This window comes from Mesoplodon mirus (genome assembly GCF_964341445.2).
Source record: "Mesoplodon mirus genome assembly, chromosome: 16".
In the NCBI taxonomy this organism is placed as follows: Eukaryota; Metazoa; Chordata; class Mammalia; order Artiodactyla; family Ziphiidae; genus Mesoplodon; species Mesoplodon mirus.
This window is the reverse complement of record NC_138992.1, coordinates 8989808-9001277: the sequence shown is the minus strand read 5'-3', so window position 1 is coordinate 9001277 and position 11470 is coordinate 8989808.

Genomic DNA, 11470 nt, shown 5'->3' with positions numbered 1-11470 from the left:
GTAAAAAAGCAAAAGAAGAAGAGTATTTCATGATGTGTAAAAATGATATAAATTTGAATTTCATTATCCACATGTGAAGATCTCTTCGGCTGTGATATGCTCCCTTCAGCTACCCACACCCCAAACTTTACCTCATCCTTTTTATTCTCACCTCAGACCTCCCTGTCACCAGGAAGCCTTCTCTGATACCGTCCCAGCCCATTAAGGGTAATATTTTTGTATTTGTCTTATTGTGCTGTACTGGGATGATCTCTTTGCTTGTCTGTCTCCCTCAGTAGGTTGTGTGTATGTGTGTACCTTCAGGGCAGGTACCCTTGTACCTCAAGCATCCTGCGTCCCCAGCACCTACAATGGTTCAGGCCAGCTGGAACCCACGCAGGAGGTGGGGGACGGTGAGGATTTTGTCGGAAAATGAGGCAGGGGCCAAACACTGTCTATGGGAATGGTATAGGAGAGCCGTTTGTGTGCCAGACCTTTTCAGGGTGCTTGGGACTCAGCTCCAATTAAGCCAGTCAGGATCCCTGCCCTCCTGGCCTGTACATTTCCGTTTAGGGAGATCAGTTACCTCAAAGTTACTTTTCTCATCTACGAAAAGAAGATCGCAATAGTAGCCACCGCAGAAGGCTGTCAGAAGGATAGAATGGTCATAAGGAAAGGGCTTACAGCACTTGGTTCAAGGTAGACATTTGAGAATTGTTACCCATTGTCTGCCTAGAAAGACTGCATTTCTGAACTTTTGGTCGATTCTTGTGAAATATACCTACTGTGCTAACAGTAACATTTCTGGATGAAGCAGCAGGAACAAAAGCCACAGCCCTGGTTCTGCTTCAGTGACTGGCTAGCTGTGTGGCCTTGGGCAAACTGCTTGACCTCTCTGAGGCTCATTTTCCTTGTACTTAAAAATGCAGGTACAAAAAGACAAATGATACAGGCTTCCACTTGTACGAGGTACCTAATAGTCAAAATCATAGAGACAGAAAGTAGAATGGTAGTTGCCAGGGAACGGGGGGGGGGGAAGGGAGAATGGGGAGTTACTCTTGAATGGGTGGTAGAGAGTTTCAACTTTACAAGAAGGAAAGGTTATGGAGATGGAAGTTAGGGATAGTTGCACACTGTTATGAATTTATTCAATACCATGGAACTGTATGCTTAAGATGGTCACTGTGAGTTGTCCCTATTCAGTGCCCCCAATTCCTCTCCTCTCCTCTCTCTCAAGGCCACGCCAATCAGGCATCACAGCAGCACCCCACCCAAACCACCTTTGTCAAGGTCTCCATGACTCCCATGTGGCTAACTCTTCTGCTCACTCGACCTCTCAGTAGCACTCCGTGCCTGCAATAGGTCACTCGCTCCATGAGATGAGGTCTGCACTTGGCATCCCCAACGCCATACTCTTCTGATTGTCTTCTATTTCATCAGCTGCTTTTGCTCAGCCTCTTTGGCTGGTTCCTCTTCGTCTCCTTGACCTCTTGAGGTTGCTGGGTATAATCCTTAGGTGTCTCCTCTTTTTTCTCTATACTTGTTCACTTGGAGATTGCATCTTGTCTCATTTTGTGTGTGTGTGTGTGGTACGCGGGCCTCCCACTGTTGTGACCTCTCCCGTTGAGGGGCACAGGCTCCGGACACGCAGGCTCAGCGGCCATGGCTCATGGGCCCAGCCGCTCCGTGGCATGTGGGATCCTCCCGGACCGGGGCACGAACCCGTGTCCCCTGCATCAGCAGGCGGACTCTCAACCACTGCGCCACCAGGGAAGCCTTTGTTTCATGGTTTTAAAGGTTATCTATAACTTGTCAAATCCATAGATAAATAGATAGACAGACAGATAGATAGATAGGTACCTTCAGTCCTAAATAATCTTAATTCCACACTCAATTATTTACAGAACATTTCCACTAGATGCCTCATATGCATCTCAGATTTAACATTTAAAAAGCCAAATTCACGTCCTTTTGCAAAAACTTGCCCCTTCCCTAATCTACTCCCATCTCAATTAATGATATGTTCATTCTTCCAGGTACTCAAATAAAATACTGCATCATCTTCCTGGATTCTCCTCCTTCTTCCACATCTCACGTTCAATCTATCAGAAAATCCTGTCATTTCTACTTTTTTTTTAAATTGTCTGTGGCTGGGTTCTTTTTTAAAATTATTTTTATTGGGATATAGTTGCTTTACAGTGTCGTGTTAGTTTCTGCTCTACAATGAAGTGAATCAGTACCATGTGTAAAACAGATAGCTAGTGGGAACCTGCTGTATAGCTCAGGGAGCTCAGCTCGGTGCTCTGTGGTGACTTATATGGGTGGGATGGGGCAGCAGAGGGGGGAGATCCCAGAGGGAGGGGATATATGTATACATATAGCTGTCATTTCTACTTTTAAAAGGTATCTAGAGTCTAAATATTAAGATTTCTCACCACCTCCATCACCCTGGTCCAAGCCACTCTCGGCTCTCACCTGGATGATTGCTAATGCAGCAGTGTTCCTGATTAATCTCCTTGCCTCTGCCTTTGCCTCCTTCAGTGTATTCTCAATACGGCAGCTAGAGAACCCCTTGTTAGCATCCGTCAGATCTTCTCACCTCTCTACTCAAAGCCCTGCATGACTTCCTGTCTGACTCAGAGTAAAAGCAAATGTCTTTATCATGACCCAGGAGGCTGTTCATGACCTGACCTCTGTTACTTCTTTAATTGCATTTCTGCTTCTCTCTGCTAACTCCACCTGCCCTCCACTGGCCTGGGGCTGACCTGCCCAGAACCAGAAGATAAATTGCTGGGAATGTTTTCATATTTGATGTGGAGGCAGGATACAAGGACAATTGGACTCTTCTCAGGGGAGACACCTTACACGTCTTCAGTGTGGGGAAGCCACAGGGTCTCAGGTCAACTGGGTGCCCGACATTGTTCATTGTTGAAAGCTTCACTGTTGGAAGCTGACATTGTTAGGAGCGGTAACTGGCTCCCAGGAGGATCTGCAAGGTTATGAATGGGCTTTTGCTCCATTTGTGCAGATGGGAAGGGATTTTCTCAGGGATATAATTTTTAGGCTCTTTTTCTGTCTGTCCTGCAGTCATCTGAGACTGGAGGTGGGTATGTTTTATTGGGGGAGGGACATATGTTTACTGAGTGGATGCTCATCTCAGCTGTCAGCCACAGGTCTTCACAATGACAAATGTGGCCCTGATCTTCTAGCAGACCTTCTACCCTGCTTCCTAGTGGTTACAGGCACTGTTTTAATAATGAACAAGTTCATGGGCACCACAACCAGCTTGTCCAGTGTTGGCCAACTTTGTCCTTTGGCTTACAGAGTGATTTGTGGCAACCTGGCTGGGTTTTGGCTTCCCTGTGTGTATGTAGGATTTTCAAGTGGGCTTATATACCAGATGCTGATGTTGCTCCATGCTGTTTTCCCTCTGCTCAGCTGTGAGCTCACCTGTGGTCACAGTACACAGGTCACAGCAGGCAGACAGCTCCTCTGGTTACGTCTCTCTGCTTCTCTGCCTTAGAGCTTTTGCACCTGGGAACTTGCTCAGCTGTAGCACAGGAAAACTGACAGAGGAGGGAATTTATATCCCAGGGGCAACTCTCAACCAGGGAAGAACAGGGCTCTGTGGATGAATGCCCCAGATGCCTGTCCCAAGGTGGAATGATTCTCTGGTATATTTCACATGGGTTCTCAGGGGGTTCCTGGTGGAATTGAGCCCAGTTACCCACAAGGATTAACTCATTCTTTACTGACTTTTCTCCCTCCCTGTTCCAGTCTCTCCACTCTTTCTCACCTGAGTTTTCTGGGATCACTTTCCAAATATACTACCTGCATCCAACATTCTGTCTCTATTCTTGTGAAAACCCAAACTAAGGCAGCCAGGCATGGGGGTACAGGATAGAGTCAAAAGCTGTCATTCACTGAACATGCGCTGAGTGCCAGATCCTTGGCTAGGATAATGACCCTTCAAGGCACACATTTTTCTCCCCACTTTACAGATGATAAACCAAGACAGAAAAAGGTTAAGTAACTCTCCCAAGGTTCCCTGCTCCAACTCCCTCTTTCTCATGAGAAAACATCCCTTCCTGCTGTACTGACAACAGAGAGAGGCCATCTGATATGAGCTTTACTAATTTCCTCTCCGTTGATTTACATTCTCTCTGAGTCACCCACGTGGTCTTCCCCCCAACATGGTCTAGGAGGGGAAGGTTCTCCAAAGAAAGTGACATGAGTCTTGGGGGTAGATGGTCCTGGGTCCTACTTGTGACTGTTCACTTACGAATGTCTGTCCTTGGGCAGGTCTCTTATGTTTCTGGATCTGAATTTTCTCACCTATAAAAATGGAGTGGGCTTCCCTGGTGGCGCAGTGGTTGAGAATCTGCCTGCCGATGCAGGGGACATGGGTTCGTGCCCCGGTCCGGGAAGATCCCGCATGCCGCGGAGCGGCTGGGCCAGTGAGCCATGGCCGCTGAGCCTGCGCGTCTGGAGCCTGTGCTCTGCAACAGGAGAGGCCACAACAGTGAGAGGCCCATGTACCGCAAAAAAAAAAAAAAAAAAAAAAAAAATGGAGTAATAATGTCTTAAAACTGTAACGATTAGGTAATGTTTTACTAAACTCTGTACATCTACAACCTGTATAGTGGCTGTTTGAAAGGAGGTGAGTAATCCACATCATGCACTTTGTAGCTAGGAAAACATTGAATTATGTTTTCTTTCTTGTGTCTTTATTCTCTGCCTGTCAACCACTTCTTACAAACATACTCAAATCCCCGCTTATTCCTCCTGCCCGCAACTAATAATGAACTGTCTTTCCTTGTCACTCTGTGCTGTTAATGAAGCAAAGAACATTTTGCCACACAATCATTGAAATGTCTATTTATTAATAAGTGGTGCAGTATTTATTTGTTTTAAGATAGAACATAAAAAATCAAGTAAGAATTGTTTGCATAATATATATGGAAATCAACTTATTAAAGTTGTTCAAATATTGGACAGAGCCAGAATATAAATTACACATACAGTTTAAAAATTACAGGAAATCATATTATAAAGAGCACTAAAGGCCACTTGTGGAAGAGTTGTGTTCCCATGTAAGCCAGAATGTGAAGAAAGCCTACTGTAGCATGGAGACAAATTCAGGGGGCAAGGCACCAGAATTCTATGCCGTAAAAGGGGGTTAAAGAAAATACAATCCAAAATCAGATACAACGGATTCATGTCACTGGAAACCTCAGTTTACTCTTCAGATCGGTGTTTTCCATCACTGTTAAATCACAAAGAGAAAAAAGAAAAAGAAGAATAGCCATACCCCATTGGAAGCAACGTGGAAAGCATTTTCCTCTTTAACAGAGGTAATGATTGACAAATCTGATGAAGTTGGTGCATCTTTCTAAGGTGATTTTCAGGATGGAGCAGGGCCCACCTCACATCTCCAACAGCAAAGCCTCTGACACTTGACAACAAGGTGGCTGCCAGTCTTGGAACTTGGCCTCCCTTCTGGACTCTGAACTCTCACAGGAACTTTGGAGGGTGGAGCTGCTCTCCCCTCCCTTGGAAAAGGATTCAGAGGGAAAAGAAGAGCCCAATTATCAGATCAGGTTGGCTTCCACTGGGAACCTTGGTCTTTTCATACCTTGATCTTTTCATATCGAGAAAGAGAAACACAACTGTTCTGAGCCTTTAGCCTCCCAGAGAATGTTTTTGAAGACTCACCTGTTTCTGCAGGATCTCTAAGCTCTGAAATAAAGGTACAGTCTAGAGACAAAAGACTAGTCAGGAGGGACATTTGAACTTATTTGGTTAAAACAATGAAAGGAAATCCTTGGGGGCAAAGAACAAGGGGCACTTGTGGGATAATCTGTAGCCACACCAAACTCCCAGAGCTGATGGATTCCAACATGAACCAGATGGACAATTTATGTGGCATTATTCTCTGCCACCGACAGCTGGATTGTGAAACCATGCAAAGGAGCAGGCAGGACCCGCGGAATAGCAAGGGGAACAGTCAATGCAAGAATCATTCTTCTCTCCAGGGAACCAACAGGACTGTGATCATTTTACTTAAGGGTGATGGGGTGTGGGAGGGCAAGGCTTTGTGGAAGCCCACAAGGCATGATTTGGGAGCATTTCTATTGACCTGGGAGACTTGAGGTGGGGAGGAAGAATGGGCTTTGGAAGTACATGGGTTTTGGTTAACAGCTTCTCCCTCTCAGCTTCAGCTTTCTATAATATGGAAACAGTAATACCTCCTCAGTGGGGTTGTGATGAGGATTGCATGAAGTCGAGAGAGAGAGCTATGATGTCACATGCTGCTCATAAAGAGAGCTTAGGGTGAGTTCTCCTCCCCTTCCCTGAACTCAGTCTTGGGGACAGAGGAAGAGAATAGAACACTGAAGCAAAACATGCTCTCATTTTGCATTACTCTTAGGCAACAAATTGTAGAGTCCATCTGACAAGTCTAAGAGGAATTACAAATATATTCCTAACCCCTGGGCAAGGCTTTTGACTGCTTAATTATGTCACACTCAGGTTATTCTTACATAGACCCCATTTTTGACTTATTTCCCTCTGAAACGTATTTTAACCTTAGAACGGTGCTATGTGAAGGCTGACAGAATGACAGTCATTAAAGTCAGTGGGTCACCTATTGCCATCCAAGAACTTGACCACCTTTCTATCTCTTAGGAGCTCCTGACTCAGAAGAACTGCTGCTACTGGCTTTAACAAGGGGAGCCCTGCCAAATTCTGCAAAATCGATCCCAAGCACAATATAAGTGGAAACCAACTATGGAAATCCTCATTTGAGCCAACGGAGGCCTGTTGACTTCCTAGAATAATTTTCTAGTTACAGGAACCTAAGATATCTTCAGTTGAATCCTGTTTGCTTCTTTGTAGAATTTGGTGAAGACTAGAATACCTGGCTGTGATATGAGCAAGACAGATGTTCTCTGGGACAAAGCAGGAGGAGCCAGGCTGTGCCCAGGTGGGACCCATAGATCCCAGGGCAAAGGGACAACTTCAGTAGACCTGCTGACGTGGGGTCCTATGCTTCCCCAAAGAAATCACATCCCATTTCCTAAAATCAAGCCCATACATTTTCTTCAAGGAGAAATCCTGGTAAATTGGCTTATAGGTAAGGATATAACCTGAGGCATCACTCTGGAGCTGAATGAGTCCAAGTGATGGACCAAAGAGCTGAACCAGCCTAAGCTTGGGGGAAAGGTCAGGAGAGCGGAGGGGAGGAGTACTCTTCTTCATTCCTTTTCTCAACCACACACAGCAGCAGTGGTATGTCTACAGCTTTGGAACACAGCAGGACTTTGGAAGAAAGAGCGATGTCATCTTTCAAGGCACGGGATCATCAATCATATTCCAGAGATGGGAAGATGTCCCGACACGTGTCTGGTTTCACAGTTTCTCCAGTGGACCAGGAAGTTCTCTCTCATCTCCTGGGCTCAACAGAAATATTTTATTCTCACAGGGTATTTTACTTTTAGTTTTTGATCTCCAACATCTGGTCCAGGAGTTAGGAGACCTGAGTTCTAGATTCTGCTACACAATCACTCATTTAATCACTGATCGACTAAGTGTGACTCCCTTTGCTCTGAGCCTCTGCTTCCTGATATAAAAAGAGAGGTGGTCTGGGTGATTAAGGTCTCTTCTTGCTCTGAGCATCTAAGAATCTATGAAATTATGCCTCCCTGTGTCTATGATAATAAAGCAAAACACTAGTCACAGTTTTCCTGCAGGAATGCCAGGGTTGAGACTGTTCAAACCTGGCAACAAATCCCCCTGATGAGGGTTTCAGCAAACTTAAACTCTTTCTTGGAAGTTCTCCACTCATTGCTAGCATTTGTCTGACAGACATCATGGTGCGGTTGAATTTCCTCGTTGAAACCACTCATTTCTTTATATTTAATTATTCCTTCTATTTGGCTTTACCTCCTACAAATCATCCTTCGAGACAACGGTGCAGTACCTGGTACAGTGTGTCCCATGGAACTGCCACAGCCCAACCACTGGGATCCAACAGTCTTGCTCTCCTCATTCCAGCATTCCTGCTCTTCCTTATTTTGATGGAAAAAGTCAGCATTTCTATTTCTAGAGATGTCCTTATTTAAATAGCAATTGTGAAAGTGCCTGATTTTGTCTTGTAAAAATTGGGATTGTACCTTCACCACTCTTTTTCTGAAAAAGATTTTCGAGTGTAAATTTAGAGTTCATGAGTAATACCAAGACTCAGGCAATGGAGTCCATACATGCTGTAAAAAAAGAACATGAATTAACAGTACCCCGGATATGGCAGTCATTGTAGTAGGGGCTTTATCTATATGGATTGTGTCTTTGAAAATCAAAACACATCAGAAAAGCCAAAGACGTTTGAATATAACTCAAATTTTCATCCAGGGCATCTCTATATCCTTCCGAGCTCTTTGGTATTTTTCATTACTGGTTTCCTAAAGCACTAAAGCTATGCAGATAGGCTGGTTCCTAACCTGTTCTGACCTGGGCATCGTGATACCTGCTACCTGATTTAGGGGACTGTTGGCTCAGTTTTAAATAGTGTAATATCAGTAACACAAGAACTTTGGGTTGATTTGAATACAAAGAAAGGACTTACAGTCTGTTTAAAAGTTCATCTTGAAATAAGCAAGCCCTCAAAGACAAGTGAGGACATGGGCAGATTCCTCAGGATGCCCAGGGTTCAGAAAGCAAAGATAACCCTTGGGGTTCTAGGTGCCCTGGATATGTATTCAAGGAAAATGAAGAGTAGCTATGGGGCATCTTCTGGAGGAAGCCTGGGGTGCACTTTCCAAAGTGCAGTTGGCCTCTTAGGACACTGGACACATTTATTCTCTTGCCCCAGGAGAATCTGATGTGCAGGTTTCCAGAAGCAGAGTGACACTTTTCTCTTCAAATAGATGCTGTATATTGGTCTTTACTATAAGCTTCTCTTGGTCAACACAATGAAATGGAAGTAGCTCAGCTCCTTGCCTGGTCTCAATCATGGTAGGGATTTGGAGAGGAAGAGAAAGCTGATTTCTCCAAGAACCTTCTCAGATACTCCAGAAACTCCTTCTTCCACAGCTTGTCTGGAGCTATAATGTCTAAAGCATTGAACGCAAACTCAAAGTCCCCATACAATCCAATCAGCCTTCCCTGAGCTGATGGGGTCATTACGATTTTGAAGGCAGAAGTTTTGCTTTCACTTTCTTCCATGTTCAGTCTCTCACTGATTCCAACCTAGGAAGCATTCCTGTCTGTATAGTTGTCTGCAGGGATGAAATCAGGTTCTTTCCACTTCTGGTAGACATAATTTAAAGGGACCTTTAATAATTCAAGGCCACCAGATTCCTAGCTTTTTGATAGCAGTCTGTATTTTTCTTATCTCCGAATTTCTGGTGCATTGTGCAGTGCCTAGAGGACAGTGGTGCTTAATAAATCTTGTAAATGAATAACCAAAGGAACATTTTTATCACGCTCATTAGAGTGGCATGGAATTATGACAATGATCTTGGCCAGTTATGAGTAGCTCCTGTTACGTTAACATTTTCTATAAGTAATTATTCTCTCAACTTAGAGTGTCTAGGAACTGTCTTGCACAAAATAGGCATTAAATGCATACTGTTGATTAATGGGCTCATTTGATGTACAGTATATACCTTGGGGTTTTCTGGCTATGTTTTCATGACAACTAGAGCTTTATAATATCAACGCCATGTCTAATAAGTCTAATCTCTCAGTTTCCAGAACAAACACAGTTAGTGAATAGAACTTTCTCAATTTGATTTTTTTTTCTCTCACAATAAAAAAAAACAAAAAAACTTTTAGTATTTGCTTGTGTGCTAGTCTCTGATAGTCAAAACTCAAAATTGATCTCACGTATTTTCTTCTCAGCCCAATAGGATCACCCTTCACCTAACATTTGGAAAGTGTATTTACCTCATTAATGTTGATCCTGCTAAAAGACAACCTCTTCAATTTTGCATATATCATGTTGTGACACAGAGACTGAATACATATATCATAGTTTCCCTTGAGAAAATCATCCTTCATTTGCCATTATTTCATGGAGTTCTGCTGAAACTATTGCAATTTCCTGGGCAAGCTTCAGAACCACTGGTTTGTCTGAAGTAGAATAATCTTGGGCTGTGTTATTTACCAATTCTGTTGGATTATTTCATCATGCTGGGGTTTTTTTGTTTGACAAAAGGATGTTTGTGGAATCACACTCTGTTTCTCCTAATAACTTATGTTTAATCCCAGACTCTGAATTTCTACTTCATCAGTGCCAGCCATGTTGATGATGTCATCTGTGGGCAGGCAACTTGAGTAGGTTTGGTTTGCATTTCTGGAATGTGTGTTTTTTTTTAAAGGAATATCAAAGCAGAATATTCTAGATGATTTTTCTTTCTTTTTTGTTTTCTTAGATGGGAAAGAACAGCTCTTAAGATTCTTATCATTTATTCATTCACGAAGGTGTAATTTGCCTTTGTCTACACTGATAAAGACAACATATACTGCATTGGAGGTATGTAATCGACACAAATCCAGTCCCTGCCATCCTGGCCTCATGATCCAGCAGGGAAGCTAGACTGTCCTCTTATGGTTTGGAAAATAATACAAACTCCAATTCTTCATCAGTTACTAAAAGAACCTAAGGTAATCCTCTACCTTTGGAGCCATGGTAACTATTTTTAACCTGAGGATGAGAAAGTCTCACTCTGCCAGCTGGGAACTCCATTGAGTTCTTGGAAAATGCCTCTATTTGTAAGATACTGAGGCCAGTAGGTTCTGCAAGAATATTAATAAGTTAGGAAAATAATTGGTATGTTAGATGGCTTAATCATTTTTGACAAAAGATTCCAGGAAGGTCAGAATCAAGAACCAAACTCTAAGGAAAGGGCAGAAGGTGTCTTAGGTCATCAGCTCCAGTGGCACTTGCAGCCATCCTGAAGGGGGTCAGGAGGATCACACGCCCTTTGCCCTTCAGATAGCCAGAAAGTCAAACGGCAAACCGTGGGGGAGGGGGTTTCACATCTGATGTATGTGCGCACTCTTGTGTATTTCCTACCTCGGACTTCAAAGCCAACACCCATCCATTCCTGGGACTCTCCAAGTAAAACTCCTTTTTTACCACTCACAAAGCCAAGGACTTCAGGCTTTGGTTGTAAGTTCCTAAAGTCAGGGGCTGACCCTTCATTATTACTGTACTCTGAGCCTTTTACGTGGTACCTGTTGACACATAGGTTGAAAGAAACCAATCTCTGAGGAAGGAGCTCCTCTCTCCGATATAGTGCAAGATCCCTGCATTAGGTAATGAAGAAACCATCAACCATCATGTCTGCCACAGCCATTATGGCTCGTGACAAGACTGCAAGGGAGAATATCGGTGGGATGTAGACACTCGCTTAGGCCATTTCAAACATCCTGATTGTCATCAAGGCAACCATCCACAACCTGTGTTTAGACGTATGAAAAGAGTGAG